The following is a 17,632-nucleotide window of genomic DNA, read 5'->3' as shown; positions in this document are numbered from 1 at the left end:
TTTTATTATCAAATTTTCTTTGTTGTCTTGGTATTCTTTGTTGAAAGCTAAACCTAAGTAGTCTCATATGATAATTTCTAAGCCCTTGAAGGCTGCCTCTTATCTCAGGGCATTTTGACAGTGTTTCGCATCTAGGGGGTGTTAGTTCATGTGAGCCATATAGATAACATTGTGCTCACGCACGTGGAGTTACCTAGGAGTCAGCACTGATTGGCTAAAATGCATGTCTGTCAAAATAACTGAAATAAGGGAGCAGTCTGCAGAGGCTTAGATACAAGGTAATCACAGAGGTAGAGATTAAAATAATATAACAGTGTTATTTATGTAAAACTGGGGAATGAGTAATAAAAAAGGTATCATCTATCTTTTTAAACAATAACAATTCTGGGAGTAGACTGTCCCTTTAATGCTACAGTGAGTATCAAATGAGCAACCACCCAGTAGGAGAGGAGACCAGAAACACGTCACTGCAGTTATCCAGAGAGACTGCTACAGTGAGTCTCAAATGCCACTTGAGATTAGACTCCAATTAGCTTCAACAACGTAGAACAGGAACACAAATTTCATAAGGATTTATCAGCGGTGTATCCCTGGGCTGCTCTGCAGCGTCAAACTCCTGTAAAACTTGTACATACGTTTGTCTTAATTTCCAAATTATATCAACACAGTTTCAGTTTTTGTCATAGAAGTGCAATTTCTGCTGTACAAGACAAAAACTTAGACATCTTCTTTAGATCTGTGCGGAGAAAAAAAAAAAGAAAAGGTTTTTAGCACACACATATTCTCCGTCTGTGCCTTTTTATTCTGTCTCTTTCCTTTCCTCCTCCTCCTTACAGTGTATGTAATGACAGTTGGAGTGTGTTACAGGAGAGTACTTGTAAAAGAGAGGGAAATGGCATTAAGGCCGTGTGACGAGAGATGTTGGCACAAGATTGTATTGGGTGGGTGGTGGATCATGTAAAATAGTCTGTGTTTGTGGGTAGTTGCAGGGTCATACCATGTGTAAGTATGGAGAGTAGGTAGTAGAGTCGGATATATAAGATTTTGCTAGTTACGACTACTACCTACTCTCCATACTTACACTTGATATGACCCTGCAACCCAACCACCCACAAACACACAGACTATTTTACATGATCCAACACTCCAACTGTCATAACATACACTGTAAGGAGGAGGAAAGGAAAAATACATCAGAAAATAAGGGGCATGAAGAGAGAAGAGACAGAATTAAAAAAAGACAGCGAGCGAGAGACAGGGCAGAGAAAGTATGTGACAGCGAGCGAGACAGCAAAAGAGATAGCAGCGAATGACAGCAGCGAGAAAGAGACAGAAAACAAGGGAGAGAGAGTGTGACAGCGAGCTACAGACACTGCCAGTGAAAGAGACAGACCGGGGAAACAAGAGCTCAACAGCAATGGGAAGTGACAGCGAGAGAAACGGCAAGAGAGTGCGACAGTACAAAAGGGCTCAACAGCAACAGAGAAAATGAGAGAGAGAAAGAAAGAAAGAGACAACAAAAAGAGATTAAAAAAAAAAAAAAAAGAAAGAGAGAGAGAGAGAGAGAGAGAGAGAGAGAGAGAGAGAGAGAGAGAGAGAGAGAGAGAGAGAGAGAGAGAGAGAGAGAGAGAGAGAGAGAGAGAGAGAGAGAGACACAACAAAAAGATTAAAAAAAAAGAGAGAGAGAGAAAGAAAGAGACAACAAAAAGATTAAAAAAAAAAAAAGAGAGAGAGAGAAAGAAAGAAAGAGACAACAAAAAGATTAAAAAAAAAAAAAAAAAGAGAGAGAGAAAGAAAGAAAGAAACAGACAACAAAAAGATTAAAAAAAAAAAAAAAAAAGAGAGAGAGAAAGAAAGAAAGAAACAGACAACAAAAAGATTAAAAAAAAAAAAGAGAGAGAAAGAAAGAAAGAGACAACAAAAAGAGATTAAAAAAAAAAGAGAGAGAGAAAGAGAGAAAGAGAGAGAGAGAGAAAAAGAGAAAGAGACCCACAGACAGGTACACTGTGTGTCTGTCTTTCTGTGTCTGACACAGAGAAAAAGGAAGATACACACAGAGAGAGACAGCCATGTACAGAGGGAGGGAGACTAATGCTCATTCATACCAGTAACACAGAAGACTATGATTGACTATTCCCCATCTGTCATACACAGAACCGCTGTTAACCCCTTCCCTTGCATAATCCCTTGGTGTCAATCATAGTGTAGTGAGTAACATTACCAGTACAACAAGAAGGTAGTTAAGCTATAAAGTGGCAATATAAGCTAATTAACTCTTTCCTGTTCTTATGCTTTAATTTTCATTTTTAAATGAACATTTAAATATACAACTTAAAGGGACACTGAACCAAATTTATTTTGTGATTCAGATAGAGCATGCAATTTTAAGCAACTTTCTTATTTACTCCTATTATCAATTTTTCTTCGTTCTCTTGCTATCTTTATTTGAAGAAAAAAAAAGGCATCTAAGGTATTTTTTGGTTCAGAACCCTGGACAGTACTTGTTTATTGGTGGGTGAATTTATCCACCAATCAGCAAGAACAACCCAGGTTGTTCACCAAAAATGGGCCGGCATCTAAACTTACATTCTTGCTTTTCAAATAAAGATACTAAATGAATGAAGAAAATGTGATCATAGGAGTAAATTAAAAAGTTGCTTAAAATTGCATGCTCAAAATCACAAAAGAAAAAAAGTTGGGTTCAGTGTCCCTTTAACAATTCTAACTGAACTTCTCTAACTATACAAATGACTGATATCCCCACAAACATACAAAAAGACAGATTTGTGTATTAATAGTTGGCAAGTTCAGTTTTACTTATCTTTGTGGTTTTCCATTGCTCAGCTGCAGTCCCAGATATCAGCTCTTCTCCTACTAAAAAATAAAATAAATCAAAATGAATTAAAACAAATATTGGGCTCCATATGTCATAATTTCCCACACCCAGTTATTCATGTTTCTAGCACAAATCCAAGGCACAGGTTATCAGTACTCAGAGTTGAAAACATGCAATCTACAAATCTCTGGCTAACTGTTATATAGCAGCCTCTAATTAGCACCCCAGCTTCAAGAAAACACATGCTCTTCTCTCTCCTTTGTCACATTCGTGTTCCCTCCATGTTCAGCATAAGACCAGACAACAACTTACCAAGCACACAGCTGCAGAACTTGAAGTAAAACAAATGTGTCCTATTGCTTTTAGTTTCCAACCCTTCTGCTTCCTTATTTATTATCTGCCTGGCTCTCTGCATCATGTGATCACTGCAGTCACGTGACTGCTGTGATGTCAGAGGTCCTTTCGAGGTATGGAAACTAGCCACTACCATAAGCAAAAGCACTCAGTACAGCAGCTTGTTCCTTCAGCTACGAGGTGTCAATTTTATATTTTCCAGGTTAGTTTCTACCATGTGATCCATATGGTGGAAGCAACTGGTTCCTACAGATCTGACATGCCAGTAATTCTCTCTATGGGTAAAATATTGCCCACCACGTGATGATATACGTTAGTTTTTTTATTTCTTGTTTGTAAATTCTGAATAATCTTTAGTTTAATAGTTTGCAATAAGGATAATAGGACTCTTTAAAAGTTATATTGTGTCAACGACGATTGCTTTCTATGCAATTGCATTAGATTAGAATTGTTTCATTTTTTGTATTTTAATGTTTATATTTTTTTCATTATCCTGCAGAAACATTAATGGTATTTTTACACGTGGAATTGCAGGTATGTTTTCTATTTTTTACTGTAAAATATACTCATGGTCACTTTTCTTTCAGTAAGGGAATGTTTGCACGTGTTGTTAATTTTTATTTCAAACAGATATTTTGATCTGTCGTTTTATTGTGATAAGGAAAGCCCGATAAAACAGCAATTTGTGTACAAGCTGAGAAAATGAATATATATATATTAATCTCTTACTTTAGCTTATTTTGTATTCTCTATGGGAGAAACAAGCGTTTTAAATTCCCAGTCACTGTTGATGTTTTCTATACATCGTTTTTTTTAATACAATGTTGCATTTTGAAGAAACTGCACAGAGAGCTTGTAAAATGAAACCAGCACTACCCTTACGGCACATATTGACATACTGAAATCAAACTCTTTTCTATTAACCCTTGCAATGCCATCAGTCATAAACTATTAACCCCATTACTGTAGGCAATAAAGGGTTAATTTTACAGGTCATAATACTAGTTACTGTAGGCAATAAAGGGTTAATTTTACAGGTCATAATACTAGTTACTGTAGGCAATAAAGGGTTAATTTTACAGGTCATAATACTAGTTACTGTAGGCAATAAAGGGTTAATTTTACAGGGCATAATACTAGTTACTGTACGCAGTAAAGGGTTAATTTTACAGTGCATTATAGTAGTTACTATAGGCAATAAAGGTTTAATTTTACAGGTCATAATACTAGTTACTGTAGGCAATAAAGGGTTAATTTTACAGGTCATAATATTAGTTACTGTAGGCAATAAAGGGTTAATTTTACAGGGCATAATACTAGTTACTGTACGCAGTAAAGGGTTAATTTTACAGTGCATTATAGTAGTTACTATAGGCAATAAAGGTTTAATTTTACAGGTCATAATACTAGTTACTGTAGGCAATAAAGGGTTAATTTTACAGGTCATAATATTAGTTACTGTAGGCAATAAAGGGTTAATTTTACAGGGCATGATACTAGTTACTCTAGGAAATTAAGTATTAATTTGACAGTGCATAATACTAGTAAAAACTGAAGGCATTAAAGGCAAGGTAAAGTTTGCAATGTTTTGAAATTTGTTTAGTTTTCTAATTAGCCTTGCAATGCAGTCGCTAAGTCCTTTTCAATATTTGCGGTGTTATTTTCAAGTTATTCATAAAAACATATAAGTACCTTTTATTCTTTTACTCCTCCCCGTTGATACTTCCTATATTTCGGCTCTCATCTTAGAGACCCAGCCCACCCGCACTCTACGTCAGAATTTTGCGCGTTCACGGACCTAAAATCATCTGCGCATGCGCAACTTTCCATAATTTCTATAGACAGACTCGTCTGCACTGTTCCCCGCGATTACCAAGTTTAATTTGTTTGAAGCTGATTGCCAAACTTAGACTGATGTTTCAACGGAGCATGCGCGACTCATGAATGAGCGCGTTGAACATTTGAGACATTACTTGTCGGGCGCATGCGCAGTGCGGTCCGATGACGTCGGATATGCTGTGTTCACCACCGCATGGAGAAAGCGGTGATTGGACGCCACAAGGTAAAACAAGTGTCAATCAATTTAATACAAAAGTCGGGCGGACGGGGAATCGTTGCAGGAAAACAGATAAATAATAAGATTGGAGGCTTAAAATAAAAAAAAAAAAATTAAAATGATGAATTAAACTTATACTAAATTTTGATGTTATTGATAAATGTGATGACGAGTGCACACAAGTTTACCTTGCCTTTAAATGGTTAGCTTCACAGTTTTTCATGCATTCTGATTTCTTGCAACATTGTATAAACTTTGTGTTACCAGTGAGAGCACGGAGAATAAAATATGCTAAAATACTAAATTGGGTAGATGCTCCTAATAAAATATGCTAAAATAAGAGATTATATATATATATATATATATATATATATATATATATATATATATATATATCAATAATGCGAGTCGCACAATTATTTTTGTTTCCCAGTGCATATAAAAGTTATATTTACACTATACCGTAGTTTATGTTTAACCTCTTAACGACTGTTAAGAGGTTAGCGCAGTCTCACTGCTGGCGTAGGGTTGCCACCTCGCTGGTGGTGAGACTGCGTTATCAAAAAAGCTATCCCCATTCAAAGACCAGCGACGTACATTAACCCCTTAACGACCAACGAAGTATGGGGTACGTCCTGCAAAAAAATGCAGTTAATGACCAAAGACGTACCCCGTACGTCGTTGGTCTTTGAAAGCAGTGGAAGCGATCCTGATCACTTCCAACTGCTTTCATGTTATAGCAGTGATGCCTCGATATTGAGACATCCTGCTATAACATTTTTTAGCCGTCCGATGCAGAGAGAGCCATCCTGTGGCCCTCTCTGCATCGGCTATCAATGGCTATGTTTGTTGGTGGGTAGGAGCTGATCCAGGGAGGCGGGTGGGCGGCCATCGGTGGGGAAGGGGGCGGGATCGAGTGAGCGCGCATGAGCGTGTGGGAATCCTACATTATGGAACAACTGTAAGGTGGTACTCGGTGGGAGAAAGGGTGGGAACATTACACATTTGAACAATCTGGGAGGGTGGGAGGTTGGGGGTTGAGGGGGGGGGGCAGCTACACTACAGAAAATAGTATTTTTAAAATAATAACATTTTATAAAAAAACATATTTGATTTCAAACTGGGTACTGGCAGACAGCTGCCAGTACCCAATATGGCGCATAATAAGGCAGAGAGGGGGGTTAGAGAGCTGTTTGGGGGGGATCAGGGAGGTTGGGGGCTAAGGGGGGATCCTACAGAGCAGAATTATTATTATTATTATTATTTTTTAAATCCCCAAAAAACTCTTTATTTTAGTACTGGCAGACTTTCTGCCAGTACTTAAGATGGCGGGGACAATTGTGGGGTGGGGGAGGGAAGAGAGCTGTTTGGGAGGGATCAGGGGGTGTAATGTGTCATGTGGGAGGTTGATACCTACACTAAAGCTAAAATTAACCCTGCAAGCTCCCTACAAGCTCCCTAATTAACCCCTTCACTGCTGGGCATAATACATGTGTGGTGCGCAGCGGCATTTAGCGGCCTTCTAAATACTAAAAAGCAACGCCAAAGCCATATACGTCTGCTATTTCTGAACAAAGGGGATCCAAGAGAAGCATTTTCAACAATTTGTGCCATAATTGCACAAGCTGTTTATAAATAATTTCAGTGAGAAACCTAAAGTTTGTTAAAAAATCTGTGAAAAAGTGAACTTTTTTTTTATTTGATCACATTTGGCGGTGAAATGGTGGCATGAAATGGGCCTAGATCAATACTTTGGGTTGTCTACTACATTATACTAAAGCTAAAATTAACCCTACAAGCTCCCTAATTAACCCCTTCAATGCTGGGCATTATACACGTGTGGTGCGCAACGGCATTTAGCTGCCTTCTAATTACCAAAAAGCAAAGCCAAAGCCATATATGTCTGCTATTTCTGAACAAAGGGGATCCCAGAGAAGCTTTTACAACCATTTATGCCATAATTGCACAAGCTGTTTGTAAATAATTTCAGTGAGAAACCTAAAATTGTGAAAAATGTAACGCTTTATTTTTATTTGTTCGCATTTGGCGGTGAAATGGTGGCATGAAATATACCAAAATGGGCCTAGATCAATACTTTGGGTTGTCTACTACATTATACTAAAGCTAAAATTAACCCTACAAGCTCCCTAATTAACCCCTTCAATGCTGGGCATAATACACGTGTGGTGCGCAGTGGCATTTAGCGGCCTTCTAAATACCAAAAAGCAATGCCAAAGCCATATATGTCTGCTATTTCTGAACAAAGGGGATCCCAGAGAAGCATTTACAACCATTTATGCCATAATTGCACAAGTTGTTTGTAAATAATTTTAGTGAGAAACCTAAAGTTTGTGAAACAATTTGTGAAAAAATGAAATTTTTTTTTTTATTTGATCGCATTTGGTAGTGAAATGGTGGCATGAAATATACCAAAATGGGCCTAGATCAATACTTTGGGATGTCTTCTAAAAAAAAATATATACATGTCAAGGGATATTCAGGTATTACTGAAAGATATCAGTGTCCCAATGTAACTAGCGCTAATTTTGAAAAAAAGTGGTTTGGAAATAGCAAAGTGCTACTTGTATTTATTTCCCTATAACTTGCAAAAAAAGCAAAGACCATGTAAACATTGGGTATTTCTAAACTCAGGACAAAATTTATAAACTATTTAGCATGAGGGTTTTTTGGTGGTTGTAGATGTGTAACAAATTTTGGGGTTCAAAGTTAGAAAAAGTGTGTTTTTTTTCCATTTTTTTCCTCATATTTTATACCAATTTTTTATAGTAAATTATAAGATATGATGAAAATAATGGTATATTTAGAAAGTCCATTTAATGGCAAGAAAAACGGTATATAATATGTGTGGGTACAGTAAATGAGTAAGAGGAAAATTACAGCTAAACACAAACACTGCAGAAATGTAAAAATAGCCTTGGTCCCAAACTGACAGAAAATGGAAAAGTGCTGTGGTCCTTAAGGGGTTAAGAGGTTATTATATATTTTTTTTAATTACCGTTATTAAAAAAATGCTAAACATCATCTGAGCCTTCAGCAACTTGTTATCTTTTTTCTGGTGGTGTGTATATATAGGTGTGTGTGTATATACAGGGAGTGCAGAATTATTAGGCAAATGAGTATTTTGACCACATCATCCTCTTTATGCATGTTGTCTTACTCCAAGCTGTATAGGCTCGAAAGCCTACTACCAATTAAGCATATTAGGTGATGTGCATCTCTGTAATGAGAAGGGGTGTGGTCTAATGACATCAACACCCTATATCAGGTGTGCATAATTATTAGGCAACTTCCTTTCCTTTGGCAAAATGGGTCAAAAGAAGGACTTGACAGGCTCAGAAAAGTCAAAAATAGTGAGATATCTTGCAGAGAGATGCAGCACTCTTAAAATTGCAAAGCTTCTGAAGCGTGATCATCGAACAATCAAGCGTTTCATTCAAAATAGTCAACAGGGTCGCAAGAAGCGTGTGGAAAAACCAAGGCGCAAATAACTGCCCATGAACTGAGAAAAGTCAAGCGTGCAGCTACCAAGATGCCACTTGCCACCAGTTTGGCCATATTTCAGAGCTGCAATATCACTGGAGTGCCCAAAAGCACAAGGTGTGCAATACTCAGAGACATGGCCAAGGTAAGAAAGGCTGAAAGACGACCACCACTGAACAAGACACACAAGCTGAAACGTCAAGACTGGGCCAAGAAATATCTCAAGACTGATTTTTCTAAGGTTTTATGGACTGATGAAATGAGAGTGAGTCTTGATGGGCCAGATGGATGGGCCCGTGGCTGGATTGGTAAAGGGCAGAGAGCTCCAGTCCGACTCAGACGCCAGCAAGGTGGAGGTGGAGTACTGGTTTGGGCTGGTATCATCAAAGATGAGCTTGTGGGGCCTTTTCGGGTTGAGGATGGAGTCAAGCTCAACTCCCAGTCCTACTGCCAGTTTCTGGAAGACACCTTCTTCAAGCAGTGGTACAGGAAGAAGTCTGCATCCTTCAAGAAAAACATGATTTTCATGCAGGACAATGCTCCATCACACGCGTCCAAGTACTCCACAGCGTGGCTGGCAAGAAAGGGTATAAAAGAAGAAAATCTAATGACATGGCCTCCTTGTTCACCTGATCTGAACCCCATTGAGAACCTGTGGTCCATCATCAAATGTGAGATTTACAAGGAGGGAAAACAGTACACCTCTCTGAACAGTGTCTGGGAGGCTGTGGTTGCTGCTGCACGCAATGTTGTTGGTGAACAGATCAAAACACTGACAGAATACATGGATGGCAGGCTTTTGAGTGTCCTTTCAAAGAAAGGTGGCTATATTGGTCACTGATTTGTTTTTGAATGTCAGAAATGTATATTTGTGAATGTTGAGATGTTATATTGGTTTCACTGGTAAAAATAAATAATTGAAATGGGTATATATTTGTTTTTTGTTAAGTTGCCTAATAATTATGCACAGTAATTGTCACCTGCACACACAGATATCCCCCTAAAATAGCTATAACTAAAAACAAACTAAAAACTACTTCCAAAACTATTCAGCTTTGATATTAATGAGTTTTTTGGGTTCATTGAGAACATGGTTGTTGTTCAATAATAAAATTAATCCTCAAAAATACAATTTGCCTAATAATTCTGCACTCCCTGTATGTGTATAATGGCTCAACACCTGCCACAAATCTTCAATTTGTAAAAAAAGCAATATCTGTGAAGCGCAATAAAAAGAGGTATGTCTGTATGTATATGTGTGTGTATATGTGTGTGTGTATATTATATATATATATATATATATATATATAGTTATTTAGGAAATTTAGATTTCTCCTATTTTTGTAGTGGACTAAGTAATAGCAGTATACTGAGAATACACTGAAACTGCTTTATTAGCCTCTTTATAGGACACTCTGTAGAGACAAGCCTGCACTTTACTAGTGTCCAAGGTCCTGATGATCAAAATCTCGCTGGCATGGAGAGAAATAACTCAAAATATTGTAATGTAGGTTTCTCTTTTTCACAGATTCCTGCATAGAGAGATAAACAACTATCAAGCTAAACTTTACATTTCTTTAAAAAAAAAGAAAGAATTTTGCAGTACTTGCAATATTTCTTAGATAATCTCACCAGAGCAGAAAGATTTAGAAAATTGGGACCTCAGTACCAAAGAATTTGCTGATACTCCCTTTTATGTACTGCGCCCCCCCCACTGCAGACTTAAAGGGACACTGAACCCAAATGTTTTATTTTGTGATTCAGATAGAGCATGCAATTTTAAGCAACTTTCTAATTTACTCCTATTATCAAATTTTCTTCATTCTCTTGGTATCTTTATTTGAAATGCAAGAATGTAAGTTTAGATGCCGGACCATTTTTGGTAAACAACCTGGTCCAGGGTCTGAACTAAAAAAAAGCTTAGATGCCTTCTTTTTCAAATAAAGATTGCAAGAGAATGAAGAAAAATTAATAACAGGAGTAAATGAGAAAGTTGTTTAAAATTTAATGCTCTATCTGAATCACAAAATAGAAAATTTGGTTCAGTGTCCCTTTAATACAATGTGCTTGCAATCTATAAGTGGCGTCCTACAGGCCATGGGTCACAATTTATTTATTTTTGTTAGAAATTGTTGCTTTAATTATGCTACCAATTACATACCATATATTGAGGTGAAACTAAATGGGGGCAAAAACACCAGTAGCTCTCATTTAAAGGGACACAAAACCCACATTTTTTTCTTTCACCATTCAGATAGAGCATGCAATTTTAAGCAACTTTCTAATTAACACATATTATAATTTTATCTTCATCCTCTTGCTATCTTTATTTGAAAAAGCAGTAATGTGTGTGTAACTGTGTATGTGATTGTATCTATGTGTGTGTATTTGTGTGTGTGTGTGTGTATGTATGTATATATATCTATATATATATATATATATATATATATATATATATATATATATATATATATATATATATATATATATATATATATATGTATGTATATAATCGCACTCACTTCTCACAAACAACTGCCCAGGGTGCTTCATGCAATGATGCAGGCAAACGTAATGGAAAGCACTCACCGGGTCTTGGCAAGTATAAACAATTCTTTATTCAATCATAATAGTGTTTTGGGGGATTTAACCCCGTCCTCAGACCACATAAACGTCACACTATTATGATTGAATAAAGAATTAATGATACTTTTTTATTGGACTAACTATACATTTATAAGATGACAATTTTTCGGAACAGTGTCTTCCTTTTTCAAGTCTGAAGCAATACTGACCAATTTGATGGAATTTACAGATTATATCTTAAAACACAGGCTAAAGAGACAAAGTGTTACAGAGGTCTAAATGCAGGGGCAGGAGGGGGTGTCGTAAAAATCATGTTGGGGGTTTAGGAGACAGGCAGATAGTGTCAGTAAAAGGTAACAGGCAGGGGAAATATATAGTTATACACAAAGCATATACTGACATAAAGTTTAATATCAACATAGAATCAATATGTATAAAGATGTGAAATTAGGTATATAGGGGAATATAAAATAGTAAAAAAAGGAGAAAGGAAAGAAAGAAAAAAAACGGGAATAATAATAATGACAAAAGTGTGGACATAGGCTTACCTGCGTACCTATGCATAGAGAGTGTGGAATATATAATATAATTGACTACAGTATATGAAAGTACATTACAAAGTCCACATTTAGTCCAGAATTTAGCAAGTTGAAGTGCATTCTCATTTTCATTTCAAAGGTTTTTATTTCCATGGTGTTTTTAAAGTTGCTTCTGAGAATCTTAATTTTGAGGTTTTGGATGGAGTGGTCAGGTTGGATGAAATGGTGACCAACAGGGGTGCAGTATTTTGTTTCACAGTGGTTTTTGATTGAGTGTCTGTGTAAGTTCATCCATAGTGCAATATATATATATACACATACACACACACACATATATGTGGTTTGTATTTTTATGCTCCCAGAGTGTATTGGACATTGAGAAACATGTACATTAAGATTCTGTAGTGTTAAATAAACTTTTTATTTAAAAATGAAGGTGTTATAGTAATTTTTAAGAAAATTGTGATTAAATCGCAATTTCGTTTTTTAAAAAAAAAAAAAAAAAAAAAATCAAATCGCTTTCTCCCCCCCCCCCCCATATCGCCCAGCCCTATTACCCAGGTACCGAACCAAAATTGGGCCGGCTCCTATGCTTACAAATAAGCTTTTTCAAATAAAGATAGCAAGAGAACAAAGAAAAATTTATAATGGGAATAAATTAGAAAGTGGCATGCTCTATCTGAATCATGAAAGAAAAAAATGTGGGTTTTGTACAGCTTCAGTGCAGCCAAATGGCTAGGACGTTCCATGCCGTCTTAATGGAGCTAAAGCCCAGCGTAGTTAGGACGGCATGGAACGTCCAAACGTCGGGAAGAGGTTAATGTATTAGTAATTCCTGTTTCTTAGAAAGATTACAATCTATGTGGACACACATTGTTAAATAGATAATGCCTTTACTACCCATTAGATTTTAGCATTGAAAAATGCCGTGTATGGCTGAAACTTGTTTGCTACACTATCTTTTCTAACTTACTTCTTCACTATCCCACTTGATGCCGAGGTTCCAGTATATCGTCCAAGATTAGTGTGATGCTTTCTTTTTTAACTTTTTCTGTTTATTTCCTTATTCACTCTGCTTTTTTCTGTAGTATATAACCTTATCCAGTGGGACGGTGATATGTGAGCAGGGTGATTAGATGTGATATTAGCTTTAATGATTTTAATTTATAAATAAAGGCTATGTTTTATCAGTAGGGAATAGTGCTGTAAGCCCCCATACTTTTCTCTTTTTTGTGTAATTCACTACCCAGTACCCAGGTTTATATACCCAACATTATTATATTAATATACTTTATAACCTTTAAAGGGACAGTCTACACCTTAGTCATCTTAAAGCCTTGTGTTGGATTAAGCTGCAAATTGCCTCCTGCACACCTTTCTATATCATGCAGCAGGAACGGTAAAAAAAGTTAGCAGAGTGCCTTAATATAGTCCAGATTGTGATGTCATTATTGGGTGGAGCTTGGCAGCCATTTCAAAGTTGCCAAAAACAATATTCATATAAAATAACTTTTTTACCGTTCTACTTCATGATATAGAAAGGGGTGTAGGAGGCTATTTGCAGCTTAATCCAAGGCAGGTTTATCAAGCTCATTGTTTCCGGGGCCATGTGTTCTTCTCCCATAGGGGCCACTTTAATAGAGTGAGTGCTCTGGAACTGGATATACTAGAAGGTGAAAGTGAAATGTACCCAAATAGTAGTGTAGTCTACAACAGACGTGCACAGTGTAAATTTATCTTGTGAGTTGCTATATAGAACATCAACTTGTTACACCTCTAAGAACCCTAAAAAAATTGATCAGAACAAATTAATAATTTACCTAATAAAGTATCTTGAGGGCCACATATGGCCGCAGCACTGGTGTTTTAGACCACTGATCTAAGGTAAGACTTTAAGATGACTAAGGTGTAGACTGTCCCTTTAAAACTCAAAATGTTTGCCTGTCTCTAAGCTACTACACTACGACTGCCTCTTATCTCTGTGCATTTTCATAGCTTTTAATAGCAAGATGCTGCTAGTTCAAGTGTGATATATAGATACCATTGTGCTCACTCCTGTGGAGTTATTCACAAGTCACCACTGACTAAATTTAAGTCTGAATAAGGGGGCAGACTGCAGAGGTAATCACAGAGGTAAAACGTATATTACTATAACCGTGTTGGTTATGCAAAACTGGGGAATGGGTAATAAAGCGATTATCTATCTTTTTAAACAATAACAATTTTGTAGTAGACTGTCCCTTTAATGTGTTTCCAATAACTGGAGCTGCAGAGCATTAACTGTATGGGAAGTTGCTCTTTCTTGTTTATTTTTTTTTATTTAAAATATCTTTGTTAATTGAAACCACACCCCATTGTTCTTGAACATGCAACTCAAAGAAGGCCAAGCCTGCAGTAAAAGCAGACATTCTTATCTTATCTCTGTATAAACACATCTGAGTGCCTTATATATTTCTCCATATACCAAAAGGTCAGAAAAAATACTCCAAAGCACCAAGAAATCCTTAAAACTATCCTTTATTGAAGCATACAAACGGACAGGTATGCAACGTTTTTAGATCACAGTCCCTTAATCATGCATACTAAACAGTGCACCTGTGTATTTATTTAACCCCTTAACGACCGACGGCGTATGGGGTACGTCCTCTAAAAAAATACACTTAACGATCGAAGACGTACTCTGTTATTTCCGGTTATTGCAGTGATGCCTCAATATTGAGGCATCCTGCAATAACCTTTCCTACCCATCCAATGCAGAGAGAGACACTCTGTGGCCCTCTCTGCATCGGACATCGATGGCCGCAATGGGTGGGTGGGAGCCGATGTGGGTGGCCATCGATGGCGTGCATGATGCTAGAGGGGGTCGTGGGCATTGTCGCCAGGGGGCGGCGGTCACGCGGGTGGGAACCACTACACTATAGAAATGTTTTATATATTAAGTGGGAGAAAGGGGGGTGGGAATTGGGAATTTAAATGGATCTAAACGATCTGGGAGGGGGTGGTTGGTCTTTAGGGGGGAAAGCTACAAAACAGAAAAAAGTATTTTTTTTAAAAAAAACCCACAATTTTATTGTAAACTGGGTACTGGCAGACAGCTGCCGGTACCCAAGATGGCTCCCAATAAGGTAGAGGGGGAGGGTTAGAGAGCTGTTTGGGAGGGATCAGGGAGGTTGGGGGCTAAGGGGGGATCATACACGGCAGCATATGTAAATATGTGCTAAAAATAAAATACCTTTTTATTTTAGTACTGGGACAACTGTGTGGTGGGGGAGAGAAGAGAGCTGTTTGGGAGGGATCAGGGGGTGTGATGTATCAGGTGGGAGGCTGATCTCTAAAATTAACCCTGCAAGCTCCCTACAAGCTACCTAATTAACCCCTTTACTGCTGGGCATAATACATGTGTGGTGCGCAGCGGCATTTAGCGGCCTTCTAATTAACAAAAAGCAATGCCAAAGCCATATAAGTCTGCTATTTCCGAACAAAGGGGATCCCAGAGAAGCATTTAAAACCATTTATGCCATAGTAAATAATTTCAGTGAGAAACCTAAAGTTTGTGAAAAAGTGAACTATATTTTTTATTTGATCACATTTGGCGGTGAAATGGTGGCATGAAATATACCAAAATGGGCCTAGATCAATACTTTGGGATGTCTTCTAAAAAAATATATATACATGTCAAGGGATATTCAGGGATTCCTGAAAGATATCAGTGTTCCAATGTAACTAGCGCTAATTTTGAAAAAAAGTGGTTTGAAAATAGCAAAGTGCTACTTGTATTTATTGCAGTGATGTGCAGTAATAGGAGGCAGGGGAGGCAGTGCCTCCCCTGTCCAATGAGGGGAAAAAAGATTTAAAATAATATTTATTATAAAATAAAAAACACTTTTTTTTTTTTACATTCTCAAAACCGCCTCCATGATGAGCTAGTTCACTAACTTTCACTTGAGCCAATCAGCATTCAGCAGCACTGCAGGGAGGCGTGCCTGCTGGGCTGCTGATTAACAAGTGTGGGTCATGTGACCGTTTGTGACGTTGCGCCGATCACTGGCGGGAAGACTCAGTAGAGTGTGGAGGGAGCTGCTGAGCTGCTCTGCGTGCCTGACCGAGTGACCGTGCTGCCTAACTTGTGGCTGTAGGCTGTCTGTGGACTCGGAGGAGGTCTGTCCTGCCCTGGAGGAGGACAGGACTGTGCTAGTGTGCGCTGCACTGCTGCCTGGAGGGGAGGACTGAGGGACTCAGGGTCTTGGAGGGACGGTGCGGTGGACGGAGAGGAGCGGAGCCCCAGTGCCGGGTGGAGACTGGTGTCAGACCAGAGTGACAGAGTCAGTGTGTGACACGGACAACCCGACTGCATTCTTTTTCAGGTAAGGAGGACCACCAGACCACTTAGGACCGTTAAATGTTCATAATGTGGGTAGAGACATTTTTAATATGAATAAGCCATGAGGTGTATAGTGTGTTGTGTAATGAGGACCTCCTCACCACTGTGTCATGTAATATATAAACCCATGATGGCTGACTGAGGTGTGTAATGAGGGCCAGTGCTGCAGGAGTCATGTAGCGCCAGCCACAACGTTTTATACTATAATGTTGTGACCACAAACATGCTCCTGAGCGATCAGGCAAGTGGTATGCTGCACTGCTGCTGTTTGCCTCCATAATGTCAGCGGTTGGATTTCCCTGCCCACAGTAAGAGACCAGGTTGTGAGGTCTCCTGAATGCTTGTCAATGAGCAGCCAACTGGGGAGATTGTCAGCTAGCAGTGCCTACCACCACAACAGCAAAAGCGTGCTGACAGCTGACAATTTCCCCAGCCTAATCTGAGACAGTGTGTATGAGCCTCTTATGGCTATGTTGTGTTGTCACTCTGTGTATCATAGCTGAGTGAAATGTGAATGTAAGTCTGTAAGAATTATTTTATGACTTGCTCAGCCTCAGTGATGTTCTGCTTCCGTGAAAAATGCAGAGTAATTGGCAGGGAGAGAGCTTCAGAGCACAACTTTCCTCTCCACATCCTGCTGCTTCTCTTTACTTTCGGCTCAGTACACTGCATTAAAAAGCAATAAAAAAAAACTTGCTACTTTTAACCCTTAGCTACCAGAGAGGACTGCAACTGTATTACACTTACATTCCTCCAACTTCTACCAGCTACCGGCAGTAGCTTACATGGGAGGGGCTTGTTGCTTCAAGCTTCACTGCATCATCATCCTGTCTCTTGCTGAAGTGAGTATGCTCTGCTTTGATTTTGTTTTTTAACAAGTGCGACTATTGCATTTAAATAATAATAATATTTTTTATATGTGTGTGTAGTGACTGTGTGTATGTATATATATATATATATATATATATATATATATATATATATATACACTTATATATGTAGTCTTTGTTATGGGTGATACATCTATTTGGAGTATATATATATATATATATATATATATATATATATATATATATATATATATAAACACACAGAGAAAGTCCAGCACTCACTTACAAGCTCTCAGCTAAGATTTAAAAGCAAAAATGGAAAGGTTAGTTACCGCATCTGGCCAAATGGGACAAGCCCAGGTACCACGTCAAGGTCCTTTCCAATACCTGGGACCCTAAAACAGCCACACAATGCAAGCTCTCAAATCCAAACAAACTGGGAACAAGGGAAGGGTGCACAGACTTATGTAATCACCCGAGACATATACAAAACACGGAAGAGGACTGCACTCTCATACCGGACCGGGTACACATATATTTTGTCTTTAA

The 17,632-nt window shown here is 38.0% G+C and overlaps 1 protein-coding gene across 2 annotated transcripts in view; it reads left to right on the top strand.

Annotated features, from left to right (window-relative positions):
- Positions 1-3,400: 3,400 nt before the first annotated feature.
- METTL18 (methyltransferase like 18) overlaps positions 3,401-17,632 on the top strand; it is a 154,707-nt gene continuing 140,475 nt past the window's right edge. Inside the window, exons 1-2 of one of the 2 annotated variants that reach the window (XM_053707942.1) lie at positions 3,401-3,471; positions 3,690-3,724. The gene's annotated coding sequence lies outside the window, so the exon portion shown is untranslated. Of the gene's footprint in view, positions 3,503-3,689; positions 3,725-17,632 lie in introns of both variants that reach the window. The other variant, XM_053707941.1, reaches the window with a different exon arrangement.

The sequence above is a fragment of the Bombina bombina genome, chromosome 3 (assembly GCF_027579735.1).
Source record: "Bombina bombina isolate aBomBom1 chromosome 3, aBomBom1.pri, whole genome shotgun sequence".
NCBI lineage: Eukaryota > Metazoa > Chordata > Amphibia > Anura > Bombinatoridae > Bombina > Bombina bombina.
The sequence above is the reverse complement of the archived record's forward strand: the minus strand, read 5'-3'. Positions and strand labels throughout refer to the sequence as shown.